Genomic DNA, 14,717 nt, shown 5'->3' with positions numbered 1-14,717 from the left:
AATAACAGTATAATATGTGCCGGTAAAGTGCAATTGCCCCAGCAATATCATAAATTTGGGGTGTGTAGAAATAACGAAATCCCCCGAAATCCCCAGAATCCCCAATAATATTTATTATTTATCAAAATACTGCGGATATTAAGATAGAATATTGCAAAATACAATCAATTCACTGATGAAAAATTGTTTTTATCCATGTTTGGTTGTGAAAAACTAAAATATATACATAATTATTGGGATTCCTAGTATGAATCCATAGTGCATGTTTTCACAAGCACGATCAGGAACAGAAATCCCCGTTGTAAAGCTCTTCAAGTGTCAAAAAATCACCTGGGTGGGTTTTTGCTATTAGAAAGAAGAGGTACAGACAAAAATTTAACAACAATATCTCACTTCTTTTGAAAAATATTGACTTGTATCGGGGATTTCGGTAATTCTACATTCGCCCACCCAGTATCGAAATCCCCCATATTTACATCTGAAAGTGTCATAAATATCATTTGCATTCTTGGTTTTTGGCTTTGCTTGAATTTTTACGTGCAAAAAATAATTTTTATGTTAATTATTAAGCACACTTGACAGCAGAAGTTGCCGCTTAGGGGGGATTTCGGTAATTCTACATTTGCCCGCCGAGTACCGAAATCCCCATATTCACGCCTTACAGGGTCACTATGTCAACGGTATGATTGTTTCTTGCCATCGCATAACTGTTAATGTACAAATAATGATATTAATATTAATTTTTAAGCACTCTTGACACCGTACGCTGCCTCTTAGCGGGGATTTCGGTAATTCTACACAAGAGCATAGACACGCGCCGGTACCGAAATCCCCGCTGTACAAACCTGCAACTTCAAAAGAATCATTAAATTGCTTACTTATTGTAGAAATCAGTCAGAAAGACAAAAAACTATCAACAATATCCCCTTTGGTGACCTAGGTTGAAAAATTATCACCTAGGCCAGGGATTTCGGTAATTCTACATTCGCCCGCCGAGTACCGAAATCCCCCATATTCACGCCTTATATGGTCAATATGTCATCGGTATGATTGTTTCTTGGCATCGCATAACTGTTGATGTACGAATAATGATATTAATATTAATTTTTAAGCACTCTTGACACCATACGCTGCCTCTTAGCGGGGATTTCGGTAATTCTACACAAGAGCATAGACGAGCGCCGGTACCGAAATCCCCACTGTACAAACCTGCAAGAGTCAAAAAAATCATTATAGTGCTTACTTATTGTAGAAATCAGTCAGAAAGACAAAAAAACTATCAACAATATCCCCTTTGGTGACCTAGGTTGAAAATTATCACTTAGGCCAGGGATTTCGGTAATTCTACATTCGTCCGCCGAGTACCGAAATCCCCCATATTCACGCCTTATATGGTCAATATGTCATCGGTATGATTGTTTCTTGCCATCGCATAACTGTTGATGTACAAATAATGATTTTAATATTAATTTTTAAGCACTCTTGACACCATACGCTGCCTCTTAGCGGGGATTTCGGTAATTCTACACAAGAGCATAGACGAGCGCCGGTACCGAAATCCCCACTGTACAAACCTGCAAGAGTAAAAAAAAGTCATTATAGTGCTTACTTATTGTAGAAATCCGTCAGAAAGACAAAAAACTATCAACAATATCCCCTTTGGTGACCTAGGTTGAAAAATTATCACTTAGGCCAGGGATTTCGGTAATTCTACATTCGCCCGCCGAGTACCGAAATCCCCATATTCACGCCTTACAGGGTCAATATGTCATCGGTATGATTGTTTCTTGCCATCGCATAACTGTTAATGTACAAATAATGATATTTAAATTAATTTTTAAGCACTCGGGACACCATACGCTGCCTCTTAGCGGCGTAACGGTGATTTCGATTTACGAGCGAGCACATTTTTAACAGGTTGAATTATCGAAATCCCCGTTCTGACACGTCGTTGCTTGGATCGGGTATTGCACACGGTACACGTGTGTATTAGCACCCTACTGTAGTCCCGGCGGGGTGCTCGTTATCGTCTGCATCAGTACACCGGTAAGCAACAAGTTTAATGATATTACCCGGTAGTATTAATTACTAAGCATAAAGAAAGCATTATAGTACTTTCTTATAGTAGTGATAATAATGATATTAATGTTAATTATTAAGCAAGCATATGTTGCCTCTTAGCGGGGATTTCGGTAAATCCACACAAGAACTTAAACCGCTGTTCAAACCGTCAGGTGTCAAGAAAATAATTTTATTTTGTAGAAATCAGTCATACAGCCTATCACCCCTGCACAGCACTAAATCACTGCAAAGCACGCAAGTTCTCTCTATATATAAACGAGGTTGTTTGCCAACAAGCTTGTCTGTCAATGAACGTGTTATCCTCAATTCCAAATCAGAATATAGTAGAATGTAATAATATTTATAAAAAAATCCAGGACATACACCGGAATTTTGGCCGGAATGTGTATATAAAAATAAAATACATAATAAGTGGTACATATCACAAAAACATACAGTGCAAATATTGAAAAAATATATATACAACTATGTTACATATACATATGCAAAGAAGGTAGTATAGTTAGAAAAAGATAGAAAGATAGAATAAAAAAAGTAGAAAAATATATATACACAACTATGTTGCATATCAAGTGCAAAGGAGGTAGTATAGTTAGAATAAAAGATAGAAAGAATAAAAAAATGAAATAAATATATACACAACTATGTTACATATGCAATGAAGGTAGTAAAATTAGAATAAAAGATAGAATACAGAATTTAAAACGAAAGAAAAATATATACAACTATGTTACATATACATGTGCAAAGAAGGTTGTAAAGTTAGAATAAGAAAAGAACAATGTAATGAAAAAATAGAAAAAATGTATATACAACCGTTACATATACATATGCTATGAAGGTGTTACATAATTCAAGATCATGCTTGTAATAACAAAGGTGAACAATGATAAAAAACCAGGTATGATTACCATTAAAATTTATAAAGAAATATAAAAGATGGGGCATTTAACTTGTGTTTCATTTAATTCATGATAGAAATATCAACGGAATACACAAGTAAACTATCAGCGGGGTTTTAATTAAATCACAACTTATTGAAGCTGTTAATCCTGCTATCTAATTAGCGGGGTGTTATTAAATTGCCTCCGATTGAAGGTGATAATCTGGATACCGCACAAATAATATAATGTTTCAATCAAAGATTGAATGGCTGTCTGAAGCAACCTTCAGCAAACAACTGAATAAAGGAGGGAAAGTGTATGATTGGTTGTTACGTGCACGTGCTAAATTAGGTTAAATTTAACTATATGTTAACTATAAAATAACTAAGACTACAGACTACCTAAAACTACTCGACATGAATAACAAATAACTTACTAACGATAAATATGAATTATACCCTGTGACATGGTTGATTAAAAAAACAAAACAAACGAACAATGTATAACATAATACTTGTACATAATTTATATTAAAAACTAAATGAATCATTGTTTTATACTTTTGTTAAGTGCGCGTGCCATTGAACGTTGAGTAAAGCGAGAGATGCGAATTAAATTACACATTATTAAAAAATGATACTATTATGTCAGCTTGATTTAGAAATCATGTTCCAGCGCGCCAATATATTCATTGTTTCATAAATTGTGCATAAAAAACGATTATAATTATGTCAGACACCCAGCTTTTTCACATCAAATGACCTTTCTCATAACGCCAGCAGACCCGAATGAATACACTGTATTCCAAACAGATAAATAACAAATACAATAATAAAACCTAATCAAAGTGTGAAAGTGGATATTAAGAAATAAAACCTAAATTTACCAAATGTATGCCTTAGACACTTATCATTTTATTTTTAAGTGGGACATTATGGAATATTAAATACAGATTATTTATTATTATTATTTATTATACAGATTATAAAGGAACTGCTGGTTATCCGGAACTGGTTTACAAACTGTAGTAATTATAGCTAGCAATAGTGGCAATAATTTGGTTATGTTCGCGTGCCAGTGAACGTTGCGAGAGGTTCGATATACATTACACATAATTAAAATCTGATACGAATCTGTCAGCTTGATTGTGCTAAAATCATTATTTCTAATAGTGTCAAATAATATAAAATGCGCGTGCCATTACACGTTGAGTGAATACTGCATAAGCGAGGTGTGCATTAAAACTCATAGTAGTACACTATCATTATTATAAATGTCAGTTTGAAGTGTGCTGACATCTTTATCACTATTGTATCAACTATAGTAACGTCTACGTTTCTTTGTGAAGATACAATGTCAAAACCAAAACAGAGTGTGGGAAGAATAACCGACATTGGCAATGAAATACATCACATTGGCTGTTAACACGTGTACGAAGTAACTGACTTGAAATCGAATGGTTTCACGCAAATATTTCGCAAATATTTTTCGCGCAATGTCAGTCAAACTCTTTTAATGATGAGCGTTTTAAATGTTCTTGATTATTATAAGTTTACTGTATGTCACCACATCTAAGACCACCATCGCCATAACTTTATATGTCTTTTTCTGACAAAATTGGGCTTAATGCATGTGCGTGAAGTGTCTTCCCAGATTAGACTGTGCAGTCCGCACAGGCTAATTAGGGACGACACTTTCCGCGTTATTGGTATTTTTAGTTTCAAGGAAGTCCCTCCTTACCAATAAGTTTACGCGGAAAGTGTCGTCCCTGATTAGCCTGTGCGGACTGCACAGTCTAATCTGGGACGACACTTTACGCACATGCATCATATAATCGCTCACGAATATAATTATATATATGACAAGGCTCATATAATCGCCGACAAAACCAAAAAAGGGGTGGATTATATTGACATTGTCATAATAAACACCATTTTAAAACTAACATAACTAGGAATTTTCGTTGATACACGTATAAAGTTTTCGTCTTTTCCATATCAATGTAAAAATCAGACCGGCCCTACTGAACAACGAACGAAGAGACACATACATATCTTGAGAGTGCAGCACTCGCATCGTAATCCCCGTTGTGAAATGCACATTTCTTACACACGAACGCACGTTTACTGTCAGACCACCATTTAAGTCCATTATCATTGATTTGCACACACTTTGAATGGGTCCAACCTGAACATTTGCTACATTGAATAGTGTCTTCTTTGCAGTCTAGCCTACACACAACACAGGGATAAGCAGCCGTTGTGACTGACGATAAATTCCGTAATGACAATCCTACTTTATATAGCGTTTTGCATAATGGTCGGCAAAAAGGTGCGAATGACTGCGTTTGATCGCTCGGATGTCTTTCACACTCTCGGACAAATTAAAAGCATCAAACGGACAATCTTTTTTCAAAACAGGGAAGCAATTATAGTTTTGAGGGTGTTGAGTTCACAGTTGAGAACTTGGTCATTGAAAGTAAGTAGGTGCTAATAGATCATACAGCAGTTGTTATTCACACTACCAGCGTCATTGCGATTTTTAAGTTGTACATTCGACTAAAATTGGGACTCGATTTTTTTTTCAAAATGTAATATATAAAGTGGTACATTCAAAACCGGAATTCCTATGTTGATACTTTCTTCTTATATTTCAGAATGTTTCAAATACACAGAGTTTCTGACAATATAAAACTATTTGTAAATAAAGGGGAAAATAGCACAACAACAACATCGGCAAATTCTTGTTTGAGTGCTCACTTCTTTACTTTACAGCGTCAAAACAAACCTTTTATTCAAGAAATAGTACATTGCATAATCTTGAAAAGACAGATATTCAATAATGCAATAATCCGCGTCAATACGATAGGCATACGTGTATGATATCACAGTCCATCTTTTTCATACAGCAGATGAAACCGCATGAAACATATACAGGCAAAGAGATGAACACGTATGTAATATTTTAATCAAGTATGGTCTTAGATCGAATTCATGTTTATAAACTTTGCAACACAATTTGAATACTTGAATTAAGAGGGCTCATTAACATAATGAATTTGTGAACTGATGGTCGTTCATAGAAAGGGTATCAAGAAAACGTCCCGATACATATGAGGCAAACATAGTTTTATGTGCGCTCAGCAGTGAAGGACTGAACTACATTGTAATAAACCGTGCGTTTCGGTACTTATAATAATCTGTTATCGCTCCTCATGTTAAATGAATGTATTTTGTTCTACCAATTGATCAATGAATGTATGTATGTTAATGAAATGCCAGAGACATTGTACACTGTTTAATGCAATCAACTTTGAACTTTTGGTGGATGTAACTACTAATTAACGTTCCTTGATACAAAAATAAACAGTGGAAAACTCGAAGTGGTCTAAACAGTGTATTTACGAAGGCACCCAGTTTGAATATCATACAGTACAATCTTCTAATGCCATAGGATATAACCTATTACTAATGACGCAAAAACTATGCACTCCGTACAAATCAGTTTGGGAATAGATTTTCGCACTTTCATTTAATTATCTCAAGCCATGTGTGATGTACCGGCCTTTTGTTCAAAAGTTGTTAATGATGAGAAGTTGTGTCAAGAACGGTTCCTTTCATTATTGTTTGAAAAAGTGCGGCTCGTGTGAAATTGTCTGCAGTTATGTTGAAATTAAATATGCTCAGTTATCTGCAATTTGTATATAAACACCCGTCGCACTTGCACTTGTTATACAACCAAAATCACGTTCACTACCTTGCATAGTACATCATGGCTTCCTCGCGAAGAATAGCTATATTTGGTGACAGTTATGTTAAACGACTTGGACGTCATTGTAATTATGATTTAAAGGTAATGAAGTCATGCATTAACTGAATGCATCTGTCGCCGGCCTAGTCAGCCCTTCTGACTGATTTCTACAATAAGTAAGCAATATAATGATTCTTTTGACTCTTGCAGGGTTGTACAGCGGGGATTTCGGTACCGGCGCGTGTCTATGCTCTTGTGTAGAATTACCGAAATCCCCGCTAAGAGGCAGCGTACGGTGTCAAGAGTGCTTAAAAATTCATATTAATATCATTATTTGTACATTAACAGTTATGCGATGGCAAGAAACAATCATACCGATGACATAGTGACCCTGTAAGGCGTGAATATGGGGGATTTCGGTACTCGGCGGGCAAATGTAGAATTACCGAAATCCCCCCTAAGCGGCAACTTATGCTGTCAAGTGTGCTTAATAATTAACATTAAAATTATTTTTTGCACGTAAACATTCAAGCAAAGCCAAAAACCAAGAATACAAATGATATTTATGACACTTTTATGGGGGGATTTCGATACTCGGTGGGCGAATGTAGAATTACCGAAATACCCGCTACAAGTCAATATTTTTCAAAAGAAGTGAGATATTGTTGTTAAGTTTTTGTCTGTACCTCTTCTTTCTAATATCAAAAAGCCACCAGATGATTTTTTGACACTTGAAGAGCTTTACAGCGGGGATTTCTGTTCCTGATCGTGCTTGTGAAAACATGCACTATGGATTCATACTCGGAATCCCAATAATTATGTATATATTTTAGTTTTTCACTACCAAACATGGATAAAAACCAATTTTTCATCAATGAATTGATTGTATTTTGCAATATTCTATCTTTATATCCGCAGTATTTTGATAAATAATAAATATTATTGGGGATTTCTGGGGATTTCGGGCTCGGAATCCCAATAATTATGTATATATTTTAGTTTTTCACAACCAAACATGGATAAAAACAATTTTTCATCAGTGAATTGATTGTATTTTGCAATATTCTATCTTAATATCCGCAGTATTTTGATAAATAATAAATATTATTGGGGATTTCTGGGGATTTCTGGGGATTTCGGGCTCGGAATCCTAATAATTATGTATATATTTTAGTTTTTCACTACCAAAGATGGATAAAAACAATTTTTCATCAGTGAATTGATTGTATTTTGCAATATTCTAAATTAATATCCGCAGTATTTTGATAAATAATAAATATTATTGGGGATTTCGGGTGATTTCGGGTGATTTCGGGGGATTTCTGGGGATTTCGGTGGATTTCGGTAATTACGGGGATTTTAGTATTTCTACACACCGATAAATTTGCCCCCCAGCACTTACCCCATGGGTTCCATTTAAAAGTAAACGTATTGTGTCTGGTTTGACTTTTCAACAACAAATACTGACAAAAATACCCCTCGTATAAGTATAATATAGTGTATATATAATGCCTATACGAGACGTATTTTTTCAAACTGTGTTTTTTGTCAATATTCATTGTTGAAAAGTCAAACCAGACACAAAACGTGTGCATTTAAAAATCTTGAACACCTAGGGTAAGCTCGAGGGGGGTGTAGGGTCCGGGGGGGGGGGGGCAGAGCAAATTTATGATACTGCTGCCTGTGACTAGATCTACAATACTGTAACGACACTGAATTGCACTTAAGTATGTGAATAATTTCATGATCGTTCAATTAATGGATTTTCTTTTTAACATTTGACCAACAAAATGTTTATTTTAGTACATACATAAAATACAAAAAAATAATCGATTATACAAGTGGATTATTGCCATTCAATCCAAACTGTTTCCTGTAATTTACAGTGTAATTGTCAGTGTTATGTGTGGATATTTATGAACTATGACAACATGTTCGTCCACAGACATGATGAATTTTAACATGAATCTTGGACAAACATTTGTCAGAGCAGCAAGTACTGGTACTCGCATGAGGATGGTGCAACGATCTTGTTAACAATCAATCTGGTTGTCACATATTTGCGTGTCCTTAAAATATTCAATATATTGCAAGCCTATGATTTCCCTAGATAAACATATTTTAACATAAACTTGTTACTGTTAATTACAGAAGGCATATGGCTACCATATAGCATTAGCTCAAAAATATTGTTGAACAACAATGTAATTCTATATGGACAAATTTTTGTTTTATTTCTGGTTTGACGGCCATGAAATGAGTCAATATACATAATATTGTATATTATATAGAAGATTATTATTGAAAATCAATTATTTGAAAAAATATACAATGTAATAGGCAAACTTAATAACTTACACACAGTAGCGCTAGACAGTAAAATCTTGAATAAAGGAAGCTGGAAAATGTCTAAAATTGATATTGTATTTGATTGATTACACTGATGTTCACTGTATTTTGAATTTAACATACATATATGATTACTCAAAAAGGTGTTTTTTTGTATTAAAGTTATATGGAAAGCCCCATTAAACACCCACGGGAGGTTCTTTGTAAATGGGCGGGGAGCCCCGTAAAACTCCTGTTGGGGTTCATTGAAAATGGGAGTTTGACTGGGTCCCCCGTCAAACCTCCCACGGGGACCCGTTTAACCTCCCACGGGTGTTTAATGGAAATGGGTGTTTGGCGGGACCTCCCGTAAAAACCCACGGGGGAAGAAAATCTACAAACACTTTATTTTCTTATTTAAGTACATATTTCTTACAATTATGACTTGAGCATGTGTATTTGTAAACATTGGACCAGAAAACAAAGCATTATATTTAAATTATTTTTTTGTAAAATATAGGTAAAATTCTCCCGTCTGGAAAAATCACCCGTGGGAGAATTGCAATTCTTAACGGGGGAGCCAAAACCCCGTTGAAATTCCAAGGGGGATGGCAACTTTAGCATCAAATAACTCTTTTTTCCAAAAACATTTTAACTCTTTTTTTTCAAATATATGTATGTTCTAATTGTCCCCTACAAATATGCAAAATTTTATAACAATTGTTCAATAAATAAAAAAAATAAGTTTGCAAATAATCTGGATTTGCAAACTTAATCTGGATACTGTTATTTGATAGGATTAGACTTTACATGATTATACGTAGATTTTGTAAAACAAGATTTCCTCTTCTTGATAATTTTCTTATTTAATTATTCCTGTACTTTATGTCAGCGCAGAAACGTATTCCGTGACCACTCAATAAATGTTACTCTTACTGACTCATATAAGTCATATTGTGCGGATATTTCTGGTTTAACTGCTTTTCGGATTATACGTCTCGTTTTTTTGCTAACTCATGTATGTTAATTTCAACTGGCTATTGTTTTTTCATTAAGCTGGAACAATTTAACTTGTTCCATTTTAGATAACAAAATATAGATATACCCAAACAAGGTTTGTAATTTGACATTCTACAAGCTTATTGTGGCTTCTTGCTAAATTGAACGCTCACGATTTGAAGCTTTTTTAATAAAACGAAATATAGTCGATGGGTTTTATTTGTATTTCATCGTAAATCCGAAAGTTAGCGTTGTGGTACTCTGGACCGTATATCATTATTTATTAGTTTACTGGTAGTTTAATTAAAATGTAAGGTGGTGAGGTTATTATGTTATTGATATTTAATTGATTTATGAATATTTATGTGTTGTGAGATTTGGAGCTCCTAGAAACAAGTTTTAGCCCCTAATGTGGTTTTGTATTGACCTCTCCATGGTGGTGATCCTAGATTGATTCATTGCATTTACCGTTCCATGGTAGTGCGAGGTCTAGTAAAGTGTGGGCGTTTTCTACTTGCGTGTGTATTTTGCTTAGTGGATATTATTTATCTCTGGTGCGGCTGGTTTTTTGCTAGTGTCTATATTACTGTTTAAAATTAAATGTTGAAACAGATGTAAACGATGAGCCATACGGGCAAAAAGGAAATAATATTAAACTTGCCTGATACATTATCTGAATAATGATTTCATGCAAATATTAATTGCATAAGGCTATATACTAAACTGTTTTATATTAAAAGGCTAAAAAGTTTTCAATTATATAGATATGCTACAAAATCTCCAACGTCCCCGGCGATCTTATTGCGAATGGGAGGTGTTTTCCAACACGAGCAAGCTATCATAAAACTTTCATTTAAATCGAAGTCGTGAAGTTACATGTAACGACCAGTAAAAAAGTCAATATGTTACACAAGCGGATAATGCACTGTGTTATCCATATCACTGAACATGTTTATGTTGTATTCCGCGCTATGTTTATCCGTACGATAATGGTATATTATATTCATACGTTCACTTTAAGAAATAAATACCTTTATTTATTTTTACTAGAGCCTTTATACATAGCAATTCAGTAGTAAATATTAGGGATGGAAAGTTGGTAACAACATTCATATCAGCGTCATGACCGCCTATTAATTCTTGTTGAAATGTATTGCATCCTTAACCCGGTTTCTGAACCTGTGAATTTATTGTAGTATAAGAGTATATAACACAACATAACGTATATTTTTAAATAGCGCTCAGCTGAGTGCAATACGTCGTTTAACCAAGAATTTCAATAAATAATTAATGTATATTTAGCACTAAGCGTGGGCGTAAAGGTATATTACAATTGTTGTTGCGTGTAATTTTGAATTCTGAATAACTGCACATTTGCATCTCAAATTTGTCAGTAGATTTAATTTAATCTAAAAATTGATTGAACATGTTTCTTTATTTTCGATGGTATCCCGATTAAATATTTAGTTGTATATAAGTCTTTGTATAGCTTAAATAATTCGTGTACGAGTCATGTTTACGTAAATTAATAGTATTTAGATTATTCATTTATCTATTGTGATTACATGTTTTGATATATGATCGGTTAATTTAAACCACAGATAACTATACTAATTCAGTTTATGTCAAATATATCTGATAAGTTTTATCTCAAGGTGTTCTTAACAATCTAGTCATGTCACCTAAGTAGCGTTTGAAATATCTGGACTACGAGAAATCGTGTGACCATTTATCTGTGTCATTATGTGATTTATGAATGCCACTTAAGTATACATGTTTATTTTATGTTTAAACAAATCATCCACTATCCTTATTGTAAAAATAGTTCTATAATACAAACCGCAGAACGACAGATATATATATACGAATCGCATATTTGCACACGTATCGGTATGACTACGACATGTTTAATATTGTTATTCCTGAGATAGGAAAGTTTATTCTCAAATTACATGCACAATCTCATGCACTGTAAGCGCCAAAATTACCTGGTGCGCCTGTAATAGGTAAGAAGGTACGAGTGGCGATTGCAGCCCGTGATTATTTCCTGAAATTTGATTGGAAACGGCACCAGCAGAAGTTGGTTCCCGGTTTATAAATATGGTACCAATAACAAAGGAAAGATTCGACATTTTTCAAGAAATTTTAATAGACGTTTTTCCCGTCTTGTGCTGTCTTAAAAGAGCTACATGTAATCAAATTCTGTAAGTACCCTTATAGTGCATTATGTATCCGTTAATCGATTCGCTAACATTATAAAGGCTGTCAGCATCTGATTCGCATGGTAAACTTGTATTTTGTGTGAGTGTTTTGCTAAAGCATGGCCACAGGTGTACGAACAGTGATCGTTTAGTCCGTTTCATTTAATAGACGCTTGTTATAGCGAACAGATGGTATAATACATATTTGATAAACATAAACAAAGAATTCTGTTCAAATTTAAGTAGCTAAATTACAGTTTTTGCGTTCAATCGTAAAGATATAATAATGAAAGATATTGGCTCCCTTTGTTCAGTGGCAAATTGTTCTTAGGGGAAATGTGCGAATTTAGGGTTAAATAAGTGCTAAGAAACGGTAGTTGGAATCTTTTTATTTAAAACGCATTTTAAAGCTGTTTTTATATGCATATATGTATAATTTTACATTGGTAAGAAAATGTGCAAAGCCCTGTTTTATCATTCGATACATATAATGATTTCTTAACATTGTATATTTAATGCTTTCTTTAATACGAGAGTCAGATGTTGTGTCACTTACTAGAATCGTTCTTTGAGCCGATTCTAATGAATAGTCACCACATTGGATTATTGAAGAAAATATATCTCAAGCATGGAATTGATAATTTTCAAAGCCAGTAATTGGTAGACTTATCTCGTGGCAAAGGACTATAATCAAGATAGATAACCGATGTTTGGAAATGTTGCAATGTTTGTAGTATTTGCCTCCCTTATGCAAAAAAAGGCAACTTATTCAAGAAACTTTGTGACTATTTAGCAAGCAGCAACAGATTATAACTAAAACTAAACAAAATAGTGTTTACCATTTATTGATTACATTGTCACATGTCCAATTTACATGAACATGTACGTGGTACATGAATTGCAATATTGAGAATTTCTAGGATTGAAAGATTGATTTGTTTATTTCAGTCAATCGTGTTTAACGTTTTCACGTAGACATTTCACCGGACGCTGCGTCGTCACTGTTTTCACTGGAAAAATAAAGATAAAAAGAAAGCGCATTGAGAAGTTACTCTTTAAACCGACTAAGACAGTACATGCACATACCAGGCTCGACCATTTTTATACTCAAACGCCTTTTCACATGTTCATACAGTCATGAAAAACGACATGTTAAAACAGTAATGGCCTTATGTTATAACCTTTGGTGTTTTCAGCCGGTAATAACGCTCGACATTCAGTATGATTTCTGTTATTTATCAATTAATACATTTTACCTGCTTCAAATACAATTGTAAAGACTGATGTGTTTCTATTTATAGTGATTGACGTTGAAAAATATGTATGATCCTCTTTGTTTAATCGTTTGGCGGGACGCATCTGGATCGAAATAGCTGCAATATGAGTGTAGCAATGTTAAATATCGCATTATCGCAAAATGTCGCACTTTCCTAAATATGTCGCAAGGTCGAAGCAATAGATCGCAACCAACGATACATGTCGCCAAACCACTTGACGCTGTATGTTACATATTTAACTCTACACGTTGCAGCTAATTGAAACAACAGTATATATGTCGCAACATAAACGGCAAATGTCGAACATATAATTCGCAATACATTGTGCATTTCGGATCAATACTTGTGGTCCGGAGGATTTTTCTTTATAACAACTTGTCGTGCCTCATCTCGAAATCAGTGTATCAGAAACATTGTGCTGATGGACGAAACCGCGAAAATAAATCATGAAAAAACCTTCCTCACTTGTATTCTAGTGTCATAGCAATGAAATAAATAGAAGTGCGTCCGTACTTCTTGCTGTCTGTGAATTGATAGTATATCAAAGATTACATTTCTTTGATTTTCACCCAGATAAGTAACTAGAGGTATCTTCGAACGGATGGATTTATTTCTATACGTTTTCCAACGTTCAAATCATGTCTTGAACAGTTCTGTTAAATATTTGTGTTCCGGCATTACCTTGTGGATGGTATATATATATATATATATATATATATATATATATGTGTGTGTGATTTCATCATGTTGTGGTATTAAATAGATCTTTGATGTGCAATGTAATCTGATGCAAAATTTAATTCTTTATCAGAATGGAGTCTCACTGGGATACTGTCATGAAAAATAAAATTGTTGAAGAATGCTTCTACTGTGGTCTTTACTGTCTGGTTTCTGGTCGGAATAGCTAGTAACTTGGTAAAGTGGCCTGTGCTTTCTAAAATGCCGTTGTATCATCCGTGTGAGAAATAATCTAAAGAGCTGTAGTAGAAAGGTTGTGTGCTTTTTTACATGCGGTGCTCTTGTATTAGTTTATGTGTTCCTTTTTAAACATCAGTCATACTTAGACACGTATTGCTCTGACGACATTCCTAGCCAAAAAAAACATGTTCTGATCCGTTTAAACGGTCGTTCCTTTCCCGGATGTCCTACTTCTCCCTGAAGACCTTGCACAATATCAGTTTTGTAAATTCATGGAT

At 34.3% G+C, this 14,717-nt stretch overlaps 1 long non-coding RNA gene across 1 annotated transcript in view; it reads left to right on the top strand.

The window, feature by feature from the left end:
* Positions 1-14,717, top strand: part of LOC127833356 (uncharacterized) — a 55,711-nt gene that overhangs the window by 34,026 nt on the left and 6,968 nt on the right. The gene's annotated exons all lie outside the window — the stretch shown is intronic.

The sequence above is a fragment of the Dreissena polymorpha genome, chromosome 6 (assembly GCF_020536995.1).
Source record: "Dreissena polymorpha isolate Duluth1 chromosome 6, UMN_Dpol_1.0, whole genome shotgun sequence".
NCBI classification, from domain to species: Eukaryota; Metazoa; Mollusca; class Bivalvia; order Myida; family Dreissenidae; genus Dreissena; species Dreissena polymorpha.
The sequence above is the reverse complement of the archived record's forward strand: the minus strand, read 5'-3'. Positions and strand labels throughout refer to the sequence as shown.